The following is a 23,864-nucleotide window of genomic DNA, read 5'->3' as shown; positions in this document are numbered from 1 at the left end:
GGAAGCAGATTCCCCGGGCACGGCCGCGATGACTTGAGGGTCACCCCCATGCGCCACCGACACGAGCGGCGGCCCCTGGGGAACAGACGCCTTGGCCTGGACCTCCGGAGCTGCCTCAGCTCCTCCGGCTGAGGGGTCAGGTGACCTCTCGGTTCGCCCCCGTGCCTCGGGTTGGGAGCCCGACGCCCTGACTTCGGGGGCTGACGGAGTCGGCCCGCTCGGGGGCTGGCTCGACGGCTCCTGGCCACACCCCAAGCCGGGGCTGAGGCCGAGACGGGCGGCCATGTCATCCTCTTCATCCTCATCATCGTCATCATCGTCGTCGGGCGTCTCCGGCGACGGCTCCCTCGGGAGTCCGTCCCTCTCCTGCTGGCGACGACGCTTCTCCAAGGTGTCCTGAGCCCGCCTCCGCTCGCGGGCCCGGGCCTTCTCCGCGTCCTTCTTTTTCTTCTTCTCCTCCGCGGCGACCCGCCGCGCTGCACGGTCCACCGCGTCCTCCGGGACCCGTGGCTGGGAGGGTTTATGCCACCCCACATCCTAAAAGGAGGGGAGAAAGGAACCCGATCATAAGGACCCGGAGCGACCCGATATACGAAGAAGGAAGGAGCGAACACTCACCAAAGTCACACACCCCTGGTCGGGGCGCATCCGAAGCTGGGAGTATGCGTGGGGGTCCGGCTTCCCCATCGCAGCCGACACCCGCCATTGGAGGGCGTTGAAGGGGAGAGGATCAGGGGACATTCGCAAGCCCTCCCAGTCAGCTTCCGGGGTCATCTCCCAGAGCGGCAGCTGCCGCTCCGCCAATGGAAGCACCCTCCGACGGTGGATAGCGGCGATCACTCCCGCAGCGGTAAGTCCCCCCTCCCGCAACTCCTTCAGGGCCTGGAGAAGGGGTTCGAGATTCTTCTGCCTCTCGTGCGGGGTCCCGTGGCGCCAGGCGTCGGTGGCAGCAGTAACTACTCGCTGGGAGAACGGTGGGAGCAACTCACCGTCATTCCGGAGGTAGAACCACCGGCGCTGCCACCCCTTGTTCGAAGACGCAAGAATGGCAGGAATGTACTGCAACGCCCGCGACTGCCTCAACAAGAGAATGCAGCCGCCGGCCCGCACCGCTGCACGGATCCTCCTCTCCCCCGTCGACAAGGCGAAAGGCTCGGCGAGGAAGAGATGAGTCCACAAATCCCAATGAGGGGCGATCCCCAAGTACCCTTCGCATACCGCTACGAAGATAGCGGCCTGTGAGATGGAGTTGGGGGAGAGGTTGTGCAACTCCACCCCGTAGTGGAATAGGATGGCCCGCATAAAGCGGCCCGTCGGCACACCAAATCCCCGCTCATGGAAGGAGACGAAGCTCACGACATACCCCGGCGGTGGGGACGGAGCGGCTCCGCCCACGGGAGGAATCCACTCTGGCCGCTGCTTGTCGGTGAGGGGGCGGAGCAAACCCTCGCCGACCAGCTCCTCCAGATCACTCGCCGTCACCGTGGAGAAGGGCCACGGATCGCGCGGGGGGATTATGGTCACTCGATCCGCCATCACCAAAATGGAGAAGATGGTGGCGCGGGGGGCAGGGAGAGCGGTTTCTCTCTTCTCCGACTAAAGTTTCCCGGGTTGCGAAAACCTAAAGGGAAAAGAAGGGAGCAGAGCGAAGAACCGTCACTGGACCCCCTCTCAAGTATATGAAGGCCAGGGCGAAACCGTTTCCAGCACGCCGCCCGGACCGGACGCGGGATTCAAAAAGCGCGAAGCGGAACAGCCGTTCCTCGAATGGCTCGCGCACGCGTAACGGTCGCCCCGCCAACCACTCGCCCCGTCGCATTAACTCCGCGGCGGGACAGGCGGCGCCTCTGGCAGGAGAAGCGGACGACGCTTCGCCTTCGCCGTAATAACCGCGTCAAAAAGAGGTACGCCACGTCATTCGATTTCGTACCCTTTTCCTTTTTCCTCTTTCTCTATCTCTTGCAACAGGGACCGGGAAAGGGGGATACCCCGAAAAGGATCCTTCTCCGTGAAGGAACCGGGCTCCGAGCCCCCCCTCTACTGATCAGGGGTTCGAAGACTGGCCCTCCAAAGGGTTCAACAGTCGCCTCAGATCGCGTGGGCCCGACACCCACTACTGGTCAGGGGTTCGAAGGCCAGCCCCCCGAAGGGTCCATGGCCGCCTCAGGCTACTCGGGCTCCGCGCCCACTACTGATCAGGGGTTCGAAGGCTGGCCCCCGAAGGGTTCACAGTCGCCTCAGACACCGAGCGAGGGATGACCAGGGGTACGTTCGATACATAACCGAGGCTCGGGCTGCGCTCCCGAGGTACCCTAGGACATTTCCGAGACCAGCGGGAACGATCTTGTAACGGAATCCCATCGGAGGGAGGCATCGAGCCCTCGGACCCCGTCGCCAGGGGACCGGGTCCGGCAAATCACCCGCAGGTACTTTTGGGCGTGCCTCTGGGCCCCTAGCCGACCCCCAACGAACGGGGCACAGACGTTTACTCGGATTACCCGCTTGCAGCTCACCGGAGACACCATGTTCGGTGCCCATCGAGGGTAACATGGCGCACTCCCCCCCCTCCTCCTTGCGGAAAGGCGACGTAGGGGCGTATGTAAAAAGTCGAGTCTGTCCCTGATCGTCCTCTCGCCCTGTGCGGAGGCTCGGGGGCTGCTCTCGCAAACCCGGCTCCGGCCAAACCGTTGACAGCGTCAACATACCAGCCCGAGAGCTTGGGCCCCGACCGTGCACCCGGGCTACGGCCAGTTCGCATGAGGGAACAACCAGACCAGCCGAAGCATTACGCAAGGCATTAAGACCTCGAAGGAGTGTAACCACTCCTCCGAGGCCTCGGGGGCTACACCCGGCGGGTGCGCTCGCGCGCACCCACCTGAACAAAATGCAACCGAGAAAGGCTGGTCCCCTTGCAAAAAAGTGCGACGGAAGCCTCCAAGCGAGTGCTAACACTCCCTTCGAGGCTCGGGGGCTACTGTCGGGGACCATAATTAGGGGTACCCTCAAGACGCCTAATTCTCAGCTGGTAACCCCCATCAGCATAAAGCTGCAAAGGCCTGATGGGTACGATTAAGTCAGGGGTCAGTCCACACGAGTGACTCGATCATGCTTCACCCGAGCCTAGCCTCGGCCAAGGGCAGCCGACCTCGAGAGACTTCCGTCTCGCCCGAGGCCCCCCTTTTTACGGCGGACACACCTCCGGCTCGCCCGAGGCCTTGGCTTCGCTCAGAAGCAACCCTGACTAAATCGCCACACCGACTGACCAAGTTGCAGGAGCATTTAACGCAAAGGTGGCCTGACACCTTTATCCTGACACGCGCCCCCCGGCAGAGCCGAAGTGACCGCCGTCACTCCACCGCTCCACTGACCAGTCTGACAGAAGGACAGCACCGCCTGCGCCACTCTGACTGCAGTGCCACTCGACAGAGTGAGTCTGACAGGCAGTCAGGCCTTGCCAAAGGCGCCATAGCGAACTCCGCTCCGCCTGACCCCAGGGCTCGGACTCGGGCTAAGACCCGGAAGACGGCGAACTCCGCTCCGCCCGACCCCAGGGCTCGGACTCGGGCTAAGACCCGGAAGACGGCGAACTCCGCTCCGCCCGACCCCAGGGCTCGGACTCGGGCTAAGACCCGGAAGACGGCGAACTCCGCTCCGCCCGACCCCAGGGCTCGGACTCGGGCTAAGACCCGGAAGACGGCGAACTCCGCTCCGTCCGACCCCAGGGCTCGGACTCGGGCTAAGACCCGGAAGACGACGAACTCCGCTCCGCCCGACCCCAGGGCTCGGACTCGGGCTAAGACCCGGAAGACGACGAAACTCCGCCTCGCCCGACCCCAGGGCTCGGACTCCGCCCTGGCCTCGGCCAAACGATCTCCGCCTCGCCCGACCCAGGGGCTCGGGCTCGGCCTCGGCAACGGAAGACAGACTCGACCTCGGCTTCGGAGGAGCCCCCACGCCGCCCTGCCTAGGGCACAGGCCCGCCACATCAACAGGAAGCGCCATCATCATCCTACCCCGAATCGACTCGGGTCACGGAGAACAAAACCGGCGTCCCATCCGGCCAGCTCCGCCGGATGGGCAATGATGGCGCTCCACGAGCTCTGTGACGACGGCGGCCCTCAGCTCTCTTACGGAAGCAGGGCGACGTCAGCAAGGACTCGACCGCTCCAACAGCTGTCCCTCTGCCAGGCTCCGTCGCTCCTCCGACAGCCACGACATCACGCCAGCAAGATGCCAAGACCTCTCCGGCTGCCACATTGGCATGTACCTAGGGCGCTAGCTCTCTTTCCGCTAGACACGTAGCACTCTGCTACACCCCCCATTGTACACCTGGATCCTCTCCTTACGACTATAAAAGGGAGGACCAGGGCCTTCTTAGAGAGGGTTGGCCGCGCGGGGACGAGGATGGGACAGGCGCTCTCTTGGGGCCGCTCGCTTCCCTCACCCGCGTGGACGCTTGTAACCCCCCTACTGCAAGCGCACCCGACCTGGGCGCGGGACGAACACGAAGGCCGCGGGACTTCCACCTCTCTCACACCCGACTCCGGCCACCTCGCCTCTCCCCCCTTCGCGCTCGCCCACGCGCTCGACCCATCTGGGCTGGGACACGCAGCACACTCACTCGTCGGCTTAGGGACCCCCCTGTCTCGAAACGCCGACACATACCTTCTTCTCCTTAGCCATGGGGCAAGTGTGGCGTTCGTTGGGAAAGAGCGAAGATTTGTCGAAAGCCAAGGCAGCCAATCCTTCATCGTCAGAGTCAGATGAGGAGCATTCAGAATCCCACTCCTTTCCAAGATGTGCCTCGCCCTTCGTCTTCTTGTAGTTTTTCTTCTTCTCCTTCTTCCCGTACTTTTCTTGTTCCTGGTCATTATCGTTATCGGGGCATTGTGCTATGAAATGGCCAGTCTTACCACATTTGAAGCAGGAGCGCTTTCCCCTTGTTTTATTCTTGGAGGGGTACTCTTTACGTCCTTTGAGCGCGGTCTTGAAGCGTTTGATGATGAGGGCCATATCATCTTCATTTAGCCCGGCAGCCTCAACTTGTGCCACCTTGCTTGGTAGCGCCTCCCTGCTGCTTGTTGCTTTGAGCGCAACCGGTTGTGGCTCATAGACGGGTAGTGGACCATTTAGAGCATCATCCACGTATCGCGCCTCCTTCACCATCATGCGCCCGCTCACAAACTTTCCAAGGATCTCCTCGGGCGTCATCTTTGTGTACCTGGGGTTTTCATGAATAAGATTGACAAGATGGGGGTCAATTACAGTAAATGACCTTAGCATGAGTCGGACGACATCTTGATCCGTCCATCTTGTGCTTCCATAGCTTCGGATCTTGTTGATGAGGGTCTTAAGCCTGTTGTAGGTCTGAGTTGGCTCCTCTCCCCTAACCATTGCGAACCTCCCCAGCTCGCCTTCCACTAGTTCCATCTTTGTGATCATAGTGGCATCATTTCCCTCATGTGATATCTTAAGGGTATCCCATATTTGTTTGACATTGTCCAAGCCACTCACTTTATTATACTCGTCCCTGCAAAGAGATGCTAACAACACAGTAGTAGCTTGGGCAATTTTATGGATTTGCTCATTAATAATCACAGGGTTATCCGTACTATCGAAATGCATCCCATTTTCCACAATTTCCCAAATGCTAGGATAGAGAGAAAATAGATGACTACACATTTTATGACTCCAAAATGAGTAATCCTCTCCATCAAAGTGTGGAGGTTTTCCAAGAGGAATAGAAAGTAAATGTGCATTCGAATTATACAGAATACGGGAATAATCAAAAGAATAATTTTGATTGACCGTCTTTTTCTTTGACGAAGAGTCGTCGTCGTCGTCTCTTGGTGAAGAAGATGACGCATCGCTGTCGTAGTAGATGTGTCTCTTCTAATTCCCGTCCCTCTTCTTGTGACTCGAGCCTGAGTCAGTGGCCTTGTTGTCTCTTGGCTCGTTGAAGAGGGACTCCTTCTCTTTATCGTTGACCACCATCCCCTTTCCCTTAGGATCCATCTCTTCGGGCGGTTAGTCCCTTAGATGAAGAGTACGGCTCTGATACCAATTGAGAGCACCTAGAGAAGGGGGTGAAAAGGTGATCCTGTAAAATCAAACACTAATAGCCACAAAACTTGATTATCAAAGTGTTAGTACGGCTAAGTAGCTTTGAAGAGAGTTCTTGTGAACACAACAATCACAGAGAAAACAACACAAGAGACACACGATTTTTATCTCGTGGTTCGGCCAAGTAACACTTGCCTACTTCCACGTTGTGGCGTCCCAATGGACAAGGGTTGCACTCAACCCCTTTCAAGCGATCCAATGATCAACTTGAATACCACGGTATTTTCCTTCAGAGTATTTTCCCGTTTGCGAGGAATCTCCACAATTTGGAGTCTCTCGCCCTTACAATTGATATCACAAAGAAAGCACAGAGTAAGGCTGGGAAAAGCAACACAAGCAAGACTCAAGTCCGCAACACAACCACACACACAAGAGATAAAGTGAGCACACAAACACAGCGCAGGGAGTTTACAACTCGAGTAGTGCTCAAATCTCAAGAACGATGATCCGATTGCGTGAAAGCGAAGTCTAGGAGTCTTAGGATGTTTCTTGTAAGCTTGGTGTTCTCCTCCATGCGCCTAGGGGTACCTTTTATAGCCCCAAGGCAGCTAGGAGCCGTTGGAGACTAACTTGGAAGGCCAAACTTGCCTTCTGTCGGGTGGTGCACTGGACAGTCCGGTGCACCACCGGACAGTTACTGTAGTTGTCCGGTGCGCGATCTCTTTCCTTTTCTGGTGCATCCGACCGTTGGTCCTCGGGGTCAGTTGAAGCACCGGACACTGTCCGGTGTGCCCAACCGACCGTTGCTGCGAGCCACGCGTCGCCCACGAATTGCGTAGCCTACCGTTGGCGCTAACGACCGTTGGCTCACCGGACAGTCCGGTGCACCACCACACAGTCCGGTGAATTATAGTCGTACGCTTCTGCTTTTTCCCGAGAGCAGCCAGTTCACCGTCGGCCAGCCTGGCGCACCGGACACTGTCCGGTGCACCACCGGACAGTCCAGTGTGCCAGTCCGAATTGGTGTTGGCTGCACACAACCAACTCTTTCCCTTTTCTTCTCTTCTTCTTTAGTCACTGTTTCTAGCACTTGGATAACTATGTTAGTACATAAAACAATTCACCAAGTCTAGAAACATACCTTTGTCTCTGATTTGCACTTCTAGCACATAAGTACTCAATCAATGTGTTGGGCATCTAATCACCAAAATACTTATAGAAATTGCCCAAGGGCACATTTCCCTTTCAAAAAGTAAACGAGAGAAAAAGGGTTCAGTCCGTCTTTAAACCAACTTCTGAATTTTTGCTCAACAAATATACTTCATATTGGAAAAGAAATGAGTTCCAACATCCTAGAGGTTTCAAGAGACCCAGGTCTCCAAAATGGGCACAAGATGGCCTCTTTGGACAGAGGGGAGGGTCGCTGAACTGGAGAAGTAGAGAAGATTGTGCTCATGCAGAAAGCCGAGATTTGTTCTCACAACGTGAATTCCCGAAGCGACCATATTTGGAGACAGAGCAGAAGCATGGAGTGTGGAGCAGGCTAGGGAGGAGTATGGGGAGTTCGCCCAGGGCTGTTGCCATATCAAAAGGTCCCGAGGAGTTGTGCTCGCAGATGCAAAAGAAATGGTCTCCATGCAACCCAGCAAATGCGAGAGGGCTATGTATGGGAAAAAAATAGAAGGGGGCATTATTGTTGATGGGCAAAATGAGCCGCTGGGCAAAAGCTGCTCAAAAATCATAGTGGGAACAGTGGAGTGCGACATATTAAATGCTGCAGAAGGTTCCCAGGCAGAGGTGGCAAAGCAGAATGGTCAGGTGGCTGTCACAAAAAATTACATAAAGAACGGTGAAGAAGTGACAGCCAAGCCAAACATAGGACATGGGCACGTAGCTGCTGTTGGGACAAACAAATTACAGGTGAGCAGGCCACAAAGTGGTGGTGGTCAAGAGATGAGAAGCAAGCGTATGAGGCTTGATGTAGTGGATACACGACAACTGAGTAATTCTGCTAGCTGGGAGAAGGAACGTAGGACTAAAATGATTGCGAATCAGCGCATAGTCGGTCCCAGTGTTGTGATGGATGGCCACTATAGGGGAGAGGATCACACGTGGGCCAAACAACCAGGTTGCAGTAATAAGCAAACAACAAGAGTGCCGATTAGAGGATGGATTGATGCAGGCGAGAGAAATGTGTTGATTGGTGTCGCCCAGAATGTAGGTCCTGCTGGTCGAGCTTCAGCTGGTAGTGTACTGGACGTGGGGGGCGAAAAAATCATGGTTCAGTTGCGCCCGGTACAAAACCAGCACTGAGATGGTGTCCACCTGGGTTAAGCCGTACGCAGAAGCGTCATGTCTAGCGGTTGAGGACTATGGAAATGACAGAAAAGATGAAAGAGGAGGAGCGTGATAGATGGTTTAATGAGGATAGCCCGATGGTTATCCCTAAGAAAACGTGGAGGGAGAAACGATTGGCCAAGGAGGAAAAAGATAATGACAACAGCAGTGGTTCCGATAAAGAAGAAAGTGTTGAAGCACATGGGGACATGGATATAAACATGGCGTTTGTTTTACCTACTGAGTTCAGAGCAAGAGAGGGAGATGTGGCTGAGCTAACATTCGGGGCTGAGCATGCTGTGTTTGAAAAAACAAATGAGAAGGGATCTCATCTGAAACCATTATATGTTCGTGGTCACATTGATGGGAAGCCAATGGGGGGCATGTTGGTCGATGGGGGAGCAGGTGTAAATGTAATGTCGCTATCCGTGTTTTCTAAGTTAGGATACAAAGAGAGTGAGCTAATTAAGACAAATATGAATCTAAGTGGGTTTTCAGGGGAGGCCATCACAAGCAAAAGGAATTATGTCTGTTGAACTCACAGTGGGCAGCAAAACTGTCCCAACGGCCTTTTCGTGGTGGATGTGAAAGGGAGGTATAATGTTTTGCTAGGGCGAGACTGGATACATGCTAATGGTTGTGTGCCATCTACTTTGCATCAGTTTTTGGTTCAATGGGTAGGTGATCAGGTGGAGGTGATTGAAGCAAACACCGCTATGTGTATCACACTCATGGAAACGCCAATGGAATGGCAGCACGGTAATATGCGGTGTTTGACAGGAAGAGATTTGTCAGGATATGATTTCATCAGTGTAGAGCGAGATAGTTTTGTGCCTATTCATGTAAAGTCGGCTGACATAGCACGACTCAATGACTCAGTGTTATAAATGAATGAACACAATAGTTTAGAATGGTTACAGGAGAGGACAAATGAATATCGTTTAAACAAAAACGGTATGGGTGAGGTGGTGGATGATTTTGATGACCTTGGAAAGTTAGGACAGGGGTTCTCATCTGTTGATGAACTAGAGGAAGTCGACATTGGAGACGGTAAGGTGCCAAGGCCAACATTTGTAAGTGCTAAATTAATAGCTGGTCAGAGGCAAAAGGTATGTGATTTACTTAGAGAATTTAGAGACTGTTTTGCATGGGATTATACTGAGATGCCAGGGCTGAGTAGGGAGTTGGTTGACCGTAGGCTACCAATTAAGCATGGGTTTAGGCCACAAAAGCAGCCACCTAGACGATTTAACCACGACATCCATGACAGAGTTAAGGAAGAAGTTGATCGGCTGTTGAAAGCAAATTTCATAAGGCCATGCAGGTATGCGGAGTGGGTCTCCAATATAGTACTAGTTGAGAAGAAGAACACAGGGAAGATCAGGATCTGTGTGGACTTTAGAGATTTGAACAGAGCCACCCCAAAAGATGAATACCCGATGCCTATACCGGATGAACTTGTTAATCAGGCTTCGGGGAATAAAATTATTAGTTTTTGGATGGTAACACAGGATATAACCAGATTTTTATGGTCGAAGAGGATGTATCTAAGACAGCCTTTCGTTGCCCTGGGTTTGTGGGGTTATTTGAGTGGGTTGTGATGACATTTGGGTTAAAGAACGCCGGGGCAACATATCAACGGGCCATGAACCTTATTTTTTATGATCTTTTAGGTATCATCTTAGAGATTTACATTGATGATGTTGTGGTGAAATCGGCTAGTTTCAATGATCATGTAGCTGATTTACGGTTGGCATTGGAGAGGATGCGAAAGTATGGTTTAAAGATGAATCCCCTCAAATGTGCGTTTGGGGTGTCGGCTGGGAGATTTTTAGGCTTTATCGTGCATGAGCATGGAATCGAGATTGATCCAAAAAAGGTTGAAGCGACTGGAAAATTATAAGAGCCGACATGCAAAAGGGATGTGCAGAAATTATTAGGAAAAAATAATTACTTGAGGAGGTTCATATCAAATTTAGCCGGAAAGGTTGAATCGTTCACACCCCTTGTTCGGATTAAACATGAATCCGATTTTAGGTTGGGAGCCGAACAAAGAGAGGCGTTCGCTGCTATTAAGAAATTGAGAGCACCTAGAGGGGGGGTGAATAGGTGATCCTGTAAAAACTTAAAGCCACAAAACTTGATTAAGTGTTAGCATAATGAAATCAAGTGGCTAAGGACCGAGCTCTTGTGAAACACAATAGTCACAGTGAGAACAAGCACAAGAGACACAATGATTTATCCCGTGGTTCGGCCAAGTACAACACTTGCCTACTCCACGTTGTGGCGTCCCAATGGACGAGGGTTGCACTCAACCCCTTTCAAGTGATCCAAAGATCCACTTGAATACCATGGTGCTTTTCTTTCTTTCATTATATCCTGTTTGCGAGGAATCTCCACAACTTGGAGCCTCTCGCCCTTACAAATGATGATCACAAAGAAGCACGTATGTAAGGGAGGGAAAAGCAACACACACAAGTCTCAAAAGCAACAGCACAAACACGCACACTAGTCACAACTTGAGCTCTAAGTTCACACACGGAGTTCTCAACTCAAGAGGAGCTCAAATTGCTATCACAAAGAATCAAATGCGCTAGAATGAAGTCTTGGTGCTTAGAGATGATCAAAGAATACTTGTGTATCTCTTCCATGCGCCTAGGGGTCCCTTTTATAGCCCCAAGGCAGCTAGGAGCCGTTGGAGGCAATCAGGGAAGGCAATTCTTGCCTTCTGTCGGGTGGCGCACCGGACAGTCCGGTGCACCACCGGACAGGCACTGTAGCATGTCCAGTGCAGATTGCCTTCCTAAATTGGCGCAGTCGACCGTTGAAGACTTGGAGCCGTTGGCGCATCGGACACTGTCCGGTGCCCCCATCTGACCGTTGGCTCGGCCACGCGTCACGCGCGGATTGCGCGGCCGACCGTTGGCGCAGTCGACCGTTGGCTCACCGGACTGTCCGGTGCACCACCGGACAGTCCGGTCAATTATAGTCGTACGCCGTTGATCGCTTCCCGAGAGCGACGACTTCGTCGTGGATGGCTCACCAGACAGTCCAGTGCACCACCGGACAGTCCGGTGATTTATAGTCGTACACCGCCGTCGAGTCCCGAGAGTGGACTGTTCACCGAGACTGGTCCTGGCGCCCGGACACTGTCCGGTGCACCACCGGACAGTCTGGTGCACCCAGACCGAAGCTGTATTTGGCTGTACACAGCCAATCCTTTTCCTTATCGATTCTTCCTGTTTCTAGCACTTAGACACAACACATTAGTCTTCAAAACAATGTACTAAGTCTAGAAACATACCTTGTACCTTGATTTGCACTTCTTGAGCCTTTGGCACAATTTAACACTTAAACCATTTGTGTTGGGCACTTAATCACCAAAATACTTAGAAATGGCCCAAGGGCACATTTCCCTTTCAATCTCCCCCTTTTTGGTGATTTATGCCAACACAACAAAAAGCAACTCATAGAAGTGCAACATCGATGCAAATGAGAACAAGATTTGTTTTTGATTCAAATTTGGCATATTTGGATCATTCTTTGCCACCACTTGGTTTGTTTTTGCAAATCAACTTCAATTTCCTATATCTAAGCCAAACACACTTGTTGAGGCATAAAGAGAGGTGTTCCAAGAGAAATTGATCAAAGATTCAAAAACTCCCCCTTTTCCCATAATCAAACATTCTCCCCACAAGAGACAACTTTTGACAAAAAGAGACAATAAGAGTATTTTGACAAAACAAAAGCTCTAACTCTACTATTTTCAAAATTCTCAAGTGGTAGCTGATCCATTTGCTTTAGGCCTTAGTTTCTCCCCCTTTGGCATCAAGCACCAAAACTGGATCATTTTTGGCCTTTAAACCCCATTGCCTCACCAAAATCTTCAATTAAGAGTAAAAAAGGCAATAAGAGCATGGAGATGAACTTGGAATTAGTTACCCTCTCATCGGAGTGCAGTGGAAGTCTTTCATGGTCCAAGTTCACCTTTCCCTTTCAATCCACCTTTGAGACTAATTTAAGTAAACTCAAGCACACGGTTAGTCTCAAAGGGTCAAGTTGTAGCATGCCTCCCCCTAAATAAGTGCATCACTTGCAAATGGACTTGTGAGGTCCGGGGATCATGTGTACAACTTGAGCACCATAAATAAGCAACAAAATGCATAAAGGAACATGATCAAAGGCATAAAACACATGTATGCTATAGATCAATCCAAGTTACGTGAATCTAAGACATTTAGCTCACTACGCAGCCTACAAAAGGTCTTCTCATCTAAAGGCTTGGTAAAGATATCAGCTAGCTGGTTCTCGGTGCTAACATAAAACACTTCGATATCTCCCTTTTGCTGGTGATCTCTCAAAAAGTGATGCCGGATGTCTATGTGCTTAGTGCGGCTGTGTTCAACAGGATTATCCGCCATGCGGATTGCACTCTCATTGTCACATAGGAGTGGGACTTTGCTCAGATTGTAGCCAAAGTCCCGGAGGGTTTGCCTCATCCAAAGTAGTTGCGCGCAACACTGTCCTGCGGCAACATACTCGGCCTCAGCGATGGATAGGGCAACGGAAGTTTGTTTCTTAGAACTCCACGACACCAGGGACCTTCCTAAGAATTGGCACATCCCTGATGTACTCTTCCTATCAACCTTGCAACCGGCATAATCGGAGTCTGAGTATCCAATCAAGTCAAAGGTTGACCCCTTTGGATACCAGATCCCGAAGCAAGGCGTAGCAACTAAATATCGAAGAATCCGCTTAACGGCCACAAGGTGACACTCCCTTGGATCGGATTGAAATCTAGCACACATGCATACGCTTAGCATAATATCCGGTCTACTAGCACATAAGTAAAGCAAGGATCCTATCATAGACCGGTATGCTTTTTGATCAACGGACTTACCTCCTTTGTTGAGGTCGACGTGTCCGTCGGTTCCCATTGGAGTCTTTGCGGGATTGGCGTCCTTCATCCCAAACCGTTTGAGCAAGTCTTGCGTGTACTTCGTTTGGGAAATGAAGGTGCCATCCTTGAGTTGCTTCACTTGGAACCCAAGGAAGTAGTTCAACTCTCCCATCATCGACATCTCAAATTTCTTAGTCATCACCCTGCTAAACTCTTCACAAAACTTTTGGTTAGTAGAACCAAATATTATGTCATCGACATAAATTTGGCATACAAATAAGTCACCATCACAAGTCTTAGTGAATAAACTTGGATCGGATTTCCCAACCTTGAAAGCATTAGCAATTAGAAAGTCTCTAAGGCATTCATACCATGCTCTTGGGGCTTGCTTAAGTCCATAGAGCGCCTTAGAGAGCTTACACACGTGGTCGGGGTACCATTCATCCTCAAAGCCAAGGGGTTGCTCTACGTACACCTCTTCCTTGATTGGCCCGTTGAGGAAAGTGCTCTTCACATCCATTTGGAACAACCTGAAAGAATGGTGAGCGGCATAGGCTAACAAAATGCGAATAGACTCTAGCCTAGCCACAGGAGCAAAAGTCTCCTCAAAGTCCAAACCTGTGACTTGGGCATAACCTTTTGCCACAAGTCGTGCCTTGTTCCTTGTCACCACCCCGTGCTCGTCTTGCTTGTTGCGGAACACCCACTTGGTTCCCACAACATTTTGCTTTGGACGAGGCACCAGGGTCCAAACTTCATTTCACTTGAAGTTATTGAGCTCTTCCTGTATGGCCAACACACAGTCCGGATCTAGCAAGGCCTCTTCTACCCTGAAAGGCTCAATAGAAGAGACAAACGAGTAATGCTCACAAAAATTCGCTAATCTAGAGTGAGTAGTTACTCCCTTGCTTATGTCACCCAAAATTTGGTCGACGGGATGATTCCTTTGAATCGTCGCTCGGACTTGAGTTGGAGGAGCCTGTGGTGCTTCTTCCTCCATAACATGATCATCTTGTGCTCCCGCTTGATCACACGCCTCTTCTTGATGAACCTGTTCATCATCTTGAGTTGGGGGTGCACCATGGTTGAGGAAGAAGGTTGATCTTGCTCTTTGTGTTCCTGTGGTCGCACATCTCCAATCGCCATGGTGCGTATTGCGGCCGTTGGAACATCTTCTTCATCTACATCATCAAGATCAACTTACTCTCTTGGAGAGCCATTAGTCTCATCAAATACAACGTCGCTAGAGACTTCAACCAAACCCGATGATTTGTTGAAGACTCTATACGCCTTTGTATTTGAGTCATAACCTAACAAAAACCCTTCTACAGCTTTGGGAGCAAATTTAGAGTTTCTACCTTTCTTCACTAGAATATAACATTTACTCCCAAATACACGAAAGTATGACACGTTGGGTTTGTTACCAGTTAGGAGTTCGTACGACGTCTTCTTGAGGAGGCGATGAAGGTAGACCCGGTTTATGGCGTGGCAAGCCGTGTTCACGGCTTCCGACCAAAACCGCTCGGGCATCTTGAATTCTCCAAGCATCGTCCTTGCCATGTCTATGAGCATCATGTTCTTCCTCTCTACCACACCATTTTGCTGTGGTGTATAGGGAGCGGAGAACTCGTGCTTGATTCCTTCCTCCTCAAGGTACTCCTCCACTTGAAGGTTCTTGAACTCGGACCTGTTGTCGCTTCTTATCTTTTTCACCTTTAGCTCAAATTCATTTTGTGCTCTCCTTAGGAAGTGCTTGAGGGTCCCTTGGGTTTCTGATTTATCCTGCAAGAAGAATACCCAAGTGAAGCGGGAAAAATCATCGACTATAACAAGACCATACTTACTTCCCCCGATGCTGAGGTAGGCGACGGGTCCAAAGAGATCCATATGAAGTAGCTCCAGAGGTCTTGATGTGGTCATCACATTCTTGTTGTGATGAGCACTTCCCACTTGTTTACCTGCTTGACAAGCTGCACAAGGTCTATCTTTTTTGAAAGTTACATTTGTTAAACCTAACACATGTTCTCCCTTTAGAAGTTTGTGAAGGTTCTTCATCCACACATGTGCTAGACGGCGATGCCACAGCGAGCCCATGCTAGTCTTAGCGATTAAGCATGCATCTAGACCAGCCTCCTCCTTCGAAAAGTCAACTAAATAGAGTTTGCTGTCTAGTACACCCTTAAAAGCTAATGAACCATCACTCCTTCTAAAGACAGACACATCTACATTTGTAAATAAGCAATTGTAACCCATATTACATAATTGACATACGGACAACAAGTTATACCCGAGCGATTCAACTAAGAACACATTAGATATGGAATGCTCGGATGAAATAGCAATCTTTCCTAGTCCTTTAACCTTGCCTTGATTCCCGTCTCCAAAGATGATCGAATCTTGGGAATCTTTGTTCTTGACGTAGGAGGTGAACATCTCCTTCTCCCCCGTCATGTGGTTTGTGCATCCGCTGTCGATAATCCATCTTGAGCCCCCGGATGCATAAACCTGCAAGGCAAATTAGGCTTGGGTTTTAGGTACCCAACTCTTGTTGGGTTCTACAAGGTTAGTTACAATAGCCTTAGGGACCCAAATGCAAGTTTTATCTCCCTTTCATTTTGCCCCTAATTTCATAGCAACCACTTTCTTATTTTTACATGAGAGTACAAAATCAGTGTTGCAGGCATGGAAGACAGTAGCAGAATCATTTTGCATTTTCCTAGATACATGAACAACATTTTTCCTAGGCATATGATTAACAACATTTTTCCTATCCATATTTCTACCATGCACAAAGGAATAACTTGAAGCAATCATGGTATATGAATCATAGGCACTACAGCTCCTATTATGATAAGCATTCCTAGAAAATTTTCTATCATAAATAAATGCATGATTCTTTTGACTACTACTAGCCATAGGAGCCTTCCCTTTCTCCTTGTTGAGAATGGGAGCCCTTTGGCTTGTTAAGTTCTTGGCTTCCCTCTTAAAGCCAAGTCCATCCTTAATTGAGGGGTGTCTACCAATAGTGTAGGCATCCCTTGCAAATTTTAGTTTATCAAAATCACTTTTGCAAGTCTTAAATTGAGCATTAAGACTTGCTACTTCATCATTTAATTTAGAAATAGAAATTAAATGTTCATTACAAGCATCAACATTAAAGTCCTTGCATCTATTGCAAATTACAACATGCTCTACAAAAGAACTAGATTTATTTGCAACTTCTAGCATAGCATTTAAATCATCATTAATACTTCTTAAGCTAGACACAGTTTCATGACATGTAGATAATTCACAAGAAAGTAGCAAGAGACTTTTGCACACTTACAAATTTATCATGCTCTTCATATAAAAGATCCTCTTGCTTTTCTAAAAGTCTATTCTTTTCATTTAGAGCATCAATCAATTCATTGATCTTTTCTACCTTTGCTCCATCTAATCCTTTGAACAAGCTAGTGTAATCAATTTCATCATCACTAGAGTCCTCATCACTAGAAGTAGAGTACTTAAGAGTTTCTCTAGTGTTTACCTTCTTTTCCTTTGCCATTAGACAAGTATGGCGCTCGTTGGGGAAGAGCGGCGACTTGTTGAAGGCCGAGGCGGCGAGTCCTTCGTCGTCGGAGTCAGTCGAAGAGCAATCCGAGTCCCACTCTTTGCCAAGGTGCACCTCGCCCTTCGCCTTCTTGTAGACCTTCTTCTTTTCCTTCTTCTCATGTCTTTCGTCTCCCTAGTCATTTTCATTATCGGGACATTGAGCAATAAAATGACCTTGTTTACCACACTTGAAGCAGGAACGCTTTCCCTTTGCCTTGTTCTTGTTTGAGTACTCCTTGTGCTCTTAGTGCGGTCTTGAAGCGCTTGATGATGAGGGTCATTTCATCTTCATTTAGTCCGGCCGCCTCAACTTGCGCCACCTTGCTAGGTAGCGCCTCTGAAGCGTCCCGATCCTTTGGGACTCAAATGTGATACAATTACTAGTTCCAGGAGGCTAGTAATCACATTCATTACTTCAAATAGTTACAGAGTCTGAATAATGTTATTACAATACCGGGGGATACAAGCTCGGAAGTGAGCCGAAAAAAAACACAAGGCACAGTGGAAGATAAAATAGCCCAAGCCATAGGCAGAACTGGGTGAAGACACATCCCCATCAATCAAGCATAGCAAAAAAGAAGTCTTCAGCTGCTGAAAAACATAAATAAATCTGGGTGAATACACTAGGTATTCCGCAAGCCCACCCAGCTCCCGTAAAGAGAAAGTGACCTTATATGGTACATGCTTTATATGGTGGAGTTGAAGTCACTCATACTTTTTCAGAGAAAGGCAGTATTCGTTATTTATGGTTTTCCCAAGACAATAGAAGTAACACTTGCTTGACCACCACTGAGCTTCCTGCTCCCGTGGTACCACTTTCTTTTCAAAAAATACACACACATTTCCCTGTTCCCGGTTGTAGTAGAAACACTAATTGTCATACCATACCAGACTCGTCCATACCAGTGGACACGGACTATTCGAATAGGTTTAGACTCTGCGCAGAGGGGTACACTTTACCCACTAGTCCGGCTCTGCGATCTCATGGCCAATGAGACCCGAATCCGAAACTCTTTCCTTCCTTGTACGTCCGAACCTTAACGGTTATACCGGAAGGAGTCAGGCCACCACCATGTCCAAACCGGACAAAACATTCCCCCTCCTTATCCTCCCGGTGCTACCCCAGCCTTCATAACCCTGGGGTTGGACCATACGAGTTTAGATCGAGTGGCTGCCCACACAGCCTCAAGTGGTTGTACTTTTTGAGAGTACAGGTAATGAAAGATGACAAACCGGTCCTTATACGAGAGGACGATCCTTCTGCTCACACCTAAACCAGCTGAGCCAACACCTTAGACCCTCCCCTAAACCAGGGAGTCCCTGATCATCCTACTCACCAGGTGATGAGGGTGAGTACCCTTCATCGCACACATTTGGAAAACATTCCACTTGTACCCTTTTCACTTGCCCCATATCTTTTAATCAAAGTAATAGTTAATGCGGGCTCTCTCGTGCTCACCATGCAATTCGATTCCCATCCCATAATCCAGGCTTAGGCAGTGGTAGAGAGAAATAGGTAAATAATGCATCAAGGGAAGGATGGACTTGCCTTCGTCGAAGCTTTCCTGGCACAAGAGGTTAATCTCGGAGGGGTCGGGTTCTTGCCCTTCTTCCGGAGCTAAGAGTTCCGGAGGATCGGATCCCTCTTCCGCTAATTAAACACAGATAATAATAATACATCAAACATAGTGACCTTTGTGGGGTGTGCAAATTTTTATACTTTATTATTTTTGTGCCCTAATAATTTATTTAGACAATTTTTGGTGCATAAAATATTAGCATCTAAATATATATGTGAAAATGAGAAAAAGAAATAGGAAAAGAAAAGGAGAAGGAATTCTCCAGCTGACTGGGCCAGGGGAGGGGATTTCAGCCCACTCAGCGCGGGCGCGCGGGCGCGGGCGCGCTTGCGGCCCAGTTGGCCCAGCTGCGAGGGAGCGACGACAGGGGATGGCGCCGTAGCGCGGGCCCACCAGCCAGGGAGAGAGGGGGGCTGACGGCGTTGACGACAACGGAGGGGGGGAAAGGGGCTCGACCGGGGCCGGTCGACGGCGAGCTCCGCGGCGGTTCTCCACCGCCGGTCCGGTTTTGCGACGGGGAAGCGGTGGCGGAGCATGAGTGGTAGATGGGGATCACAGGGGCGGGGCGAATTTCGCCTGCGGGGGCCTATGGCGGCCGGTCCGCGGCACGGTGGCGGGTGCCCGCGGCGGCGAAGCCGCCGGTGAGTTTTCCGGCCATAATTGAGTGGGGGAAGTGGTGTGTCGTGAACGTGGGAGTGTGGCGGAGCTCTTGGCACGACTTAATTGAACGGAAGATCGCCAGAGAGGGAGAGGGGAGCTCACCGAAGCGGTGAAGGGAGCATGGCGGCGCTTGCTTGAACGGCTCGGGGAGGAGGGCAGTGGGGGTGGCTGGAGTTGTGTGGCGAAGACGGGGCTCGGGCGGGTCCTTTTATAGGCGCTCGGGGGAGGGAGGGGGATGGGGGAGACAGCGAGCACCGGCGAGCTCGCCATGATGGCGGAAATGGCGCTAACGCCGATTGGGACGGCTCGGGCAGGCTGAGGGGGTGAGAGGTCGGCTCAAGCACAGTGGTGGGGTTGTCGCGGAGGCTGGCGAGCATTAATGGCGAGGCGACGAGGCGAGGGGGCGCTCGACGGCGGACGCGCCGGTGAGGGATGGGTGAGGGAGATGGAGCTGACGAGTGGGCCCTGGCTGCCAGCGAGAGGAGTCTGCGCGAGAGGGAGGGGGTGAGGCGCTGACGGGCGGGGCCCGGGTGTGAGCGGAAGGGAGTGGCGCGCGGATTGGGCCGCCTGGGCCGGGAAGAGAGGGGGGATGCGGGCGCGCGCGAGCTGGGCTGGGAATCGGCCCAGCCGAGGGAGGGGAGAGAGTTTTCCTTTTTCTTTTCTTATTCTAATTCTTTTCTTTTCCTTTTCTACTTTTGTGTCTTTTTGTTTCTTTTTCCCTTGCAACAAAAATTCTCTAAATGAACTTGGGTGATAAATATGGTCTATGTGAGGTGCTCCAAATTATTTTAAGTGTATGCATATGATTAGGTGACCTAGGGTAGAGTTAAGGGAGAAGGATCAAATGAGGGGTGGGGGAATTAGGGGGGTTAGGGTTTCAAACCTCGGGTTGGGATTTTTGGGATGTTACAAACCTACCCCACTTAAAGGAATCTCGCCCTCGAGATTTAGACGGGATTTGGGAAAAGATAAGGGTATTCCCTCCTCAAGAAGTCCTCACTCTCCCAGGTAGCTTCCTCTTCTCCTTCTCTGCTCCACTGAACTTTACAGAGCTTTACTTCTGAGGTGCGGGTCTTTCTGACTGCTGAATCAAGAATCTTCACTAGTTTTTCATGGTACTGAAGGTCTTTCTGAATCTGTACTGTCTTTTCTTCGAGGTGACTTTCTGGTGCTTGCAGGCATTTGCGGAGCTGGGATACGTGAAACACATTGTGGATGTCGGACATGGATTCCGGTAACTCCAGACGGTATGCTGCGGGTCCTACCCTGCCAATGATGGGATAGGGACCTACAAAACGTGGGGCTAGCTTCCCTTTGACTTGGAACCTCCTAACACCACGCATTGGAGAAACCTTGAGGTAGACGAAGTCTCCCTCCTCAAATCGGAGTTCCCTCCGCCTGTTGTCTGCATAACTCTTCTGTCGACTCTGAGCTTCGAGTAACCTTCTGCGGATCAGTGCAACTTTCTCTTCTACCTCTTTGACAAAGGCAGGTCCTTCTAGTGCTTTTTCCCCCACGTTGGACCACATGAGAGGGGTCTGGCATTTCCGTCCATACAGTGCTTCGAATGGTGACATCTTGATGCTGGCCTGATAGCTATTGTTGTATGAGAACTCTGCGTAGGGTAGACTGGATTCCCAATTTCTATCAAAAGCTAACACACATGCTCTTAACAGGTCTTCAAGGACTTTGTTGACTCTTTTTGTCTGCCCATCTGTCTGAGGGTGATAAGCGGTACTGAAATCTAGCTTGGTGCCCATAGCTTTCTGAAGGCTTGTCCAAAATTTGGATGTGAACTGGGTTCCCCTGTCTGACACTATCTTCCTTGGGATGCCATGGAGTCTGACTATCTCCTTGAGATAAATCCGGGCAAGGGTGGCTCCTCCAAAGGTAGTCTTCACTGGGATGAAATGGGCTACCTTGGTGAGGCGATCTATTATTACCTAGATGGAGTCATTCCCTTTTTGCGTCCGGGGCAGTCCGATTACGAAGTCCATGCCTATTTCTTCCCACTTCCATTCAGGTATCGGAAGGGGTTGTAATAGGCCTGCAGGTTTTTGGTGTTCGGCCTTCGTCCTTTGGCAGATATCACATCGGGCCACATACTGAGCTATTTCTTTCTTCATCCCTTTCCACCAGTATCTGGTTTTGAGGTCCAGGTACATCTTGGTAGTTCCTGGGTGAATGGAGTAGGTCGAGTCGTGAGCTTCCTTGAGTAGGACTTCTCGGGCCTCCCCTTTTGGTACACACAGACGGTGTTTGAACCAAAGGACTCCTTGGTCATCTGTCCTAAGGTCCGGGAGTTGTTCCTTGCGGGCTTTCTCCACAAGCCTTGTTGTCTCTGAGTCTAGACGTTGAGCTTTGCAGATGAGGTCTTCTAGCATTGGTTTGACTTCAAGACTGTCGTTGTTTCCCAGACATGCATTTAGTTGTGCTGATTCCTTCTTCCAGTCTTCTAGAAAGTTGGTTCCTTTTATTCCGAATGGTTTTCGACTGAGGGCGTCGGCTACCACGTTGGCCTTCCCGGGGTGATAGTGAATTTCTAGGTCATAATCCTTGATCAGTTCTAACCATCTTCGCTGACGGAGGTTGAGATCTGGTTGAGTGAATATATATCTCAGACTCTTGTGATCGGTGAAAATGTGGCATTTGTTTCCGATTAGGTAATGCCTCCATATCTTCAAGGCATGCACTGTGGCTGCTAATTCCAAATCATGGGTGGGGTAATTCTGTTCGTGCGGCTTGAGTAGGCGTGATGTGTAAGCAATGACTTTCTCGTTTTGCATTAGCACACACCCTAAGCCTTGCATCGAGGCATCACAGAAGACGACAAAATCTTGATGAATATCTGGTAGTGATAGAACGGGTGCTGTTGTAAGTTTCTCCTTTATGATTTGGAAACTTCCTTCACATTTTGGGGTCCACACAAATTTATGGTCTTTCTTGAGAAGTTCTGTCATTGGTCTTGCTATGCTGGAGAATTGAAAGGGAAATGTGCCCTTGGGCCATTTCTAAGTATTTTGGTGATTGAGTGTCAACACAAGTGCTTAAATGTGAGTTTATGTCCATGGATGAACAAAGTGCAAATCATGAGAAAAGGTATGTTTCTAAGCCTTAGTACATTGGTTTTGTGTACTAATATAATTGTCTAAGTGTTTGAAACAGGAGAAATCGAATAAGAGAAAAGTTGGCTGTGTACAGCCAAAAGGCTGTTCGGTCTGGAGCACCGGACTGTCCGGTGGTGCACCGGACAGTGTCCGGTGCGCCAGACTGACTCGGGCGAACTGGCCGCTCTCGGGAATTCGCCGACGGCGTACGGCTAAAATTCACCGGACTGTCCGGTGTGCACCGGACTGTCCGGTGTGCACCGGACTGTCCGGTGAGCCAACGGTCGGCCGAGCCAACGGTCGGCCGCGGAATCTGCGCGCGACACGTGGCCGGGCCAACGGTCGGAAGGGGGCACCGGACTGTCCGGTGTGCACCGGACATGTCCGGTGCGCCAACGGCTCCCAGATCTGCAACGGTCGGCTGCGCTGTTTAAGGAAAGAAATCGGGCACCGGACACTGTCCGGTGTGCACTGGACTGTCCGGTGCACCCGACGACAGAAGGCAAGATTGGCCTTCCAGATTTGCTCTCAACGGCTCCTAGCTGCCTTGGGGCTATAAAAGAGGCCCCTAGGCGCATGGAGGAGACACCCAAGCAACCTTAGAGCATTCTTGATCATCCACACTCAGTCTTTGCGCATTCGTTTGTCATTCTCAGTGATTCGAGCTCCGTTCTTGTGAGAACTTTGAGAAAGTCCTTTGAGCTCGATTCTTGGCCATGTGTGTGCGCATTTTGCTGTGGATTTGTGTGTGTTGCTTCTCTCCCTTACTCCGTGCTTCTTTGTGAACTTCAAGTGTAAGGGTGAGAGACTCCAAGTTGTGGAGATTCCTCGCGAACGCGATAAGAAAAGAAAAGCATAACACTGTGGTATTCAAGTTGATCATTGGATCACTTGAGAGGAGTTGAGTGCAACTCTCGTCCGTTGGGACGCCACAACGTGGAGTAGGCAAGTTTTGTACTTGGCCGAACCACGGGATAAATCACTGTGTCTTCTCTGTGTTGAACTTCTTGTGATTTCCATATTGTGCAAGATCTTCGCTCTAGCCACTTGGCATTAACTGTGCTAACGTTTAACAAGTTTTTGTGGCTATAAGTTTGAGTTATTAAGGATCACCTATTCACCCCCCCTCTAGGTGCTCTCAATTGGTATCAGAGCCGTTCTCTTCAAGAAGGGACTAATCGCCCGAAGGGATGGATCCTAAGGGAAAGGGGATGGTGGTCGACAACAACGAGAAGGAGTTTATCTTCAACGAGCCGAAGAATGACAAGTCTACCGACTTGGGCTCAAGCCACAAGCGCAAAGATGGGAAGAAGAAGAAGACAAGGCGCATCAAGGAGATCATCTACTACGACAGCGACGAATCCTCTTCTTCCCAAAAGGACGACGACAACGACTACAAGAAGACGGTCAATTCAAACTTTTCATTTGATTATTCTCGTATTCCACATAGTTCGAATTCGCATTTGCTTTCCATTCCTCTTGGCAAACCTCCACACTTTGATGGGGAGGACTACGGATTTTGGAGTCACAAAATGCGTAGTCATTTATTCTCTCTCCATCCAAGCATATGGGAGATTGTAGAGAATGGAATGAAATTTGATAGCTCGGATAGCCCTATGTTTATTA

The sequence above is a fragment of the Zea mays genome, chromosome 1 (genome assembly GCF_902167145.1).
Source record: "Zea mays cultivar B73 chromosome 1, Zm-B73-REFERENCE-NAM-5.0, whole genome shotgun sequence".
In the NCBI taxonomy this organism is placed as follows: domain Eukaryota; kingdom Viridiplantae; phylum Streptophyta; class Magnoliopsida; order Poales; family Poaceae; genus Zea; species Zea mays.
This window is presented reverse-complemented; position numbering follows the sequence as displayed.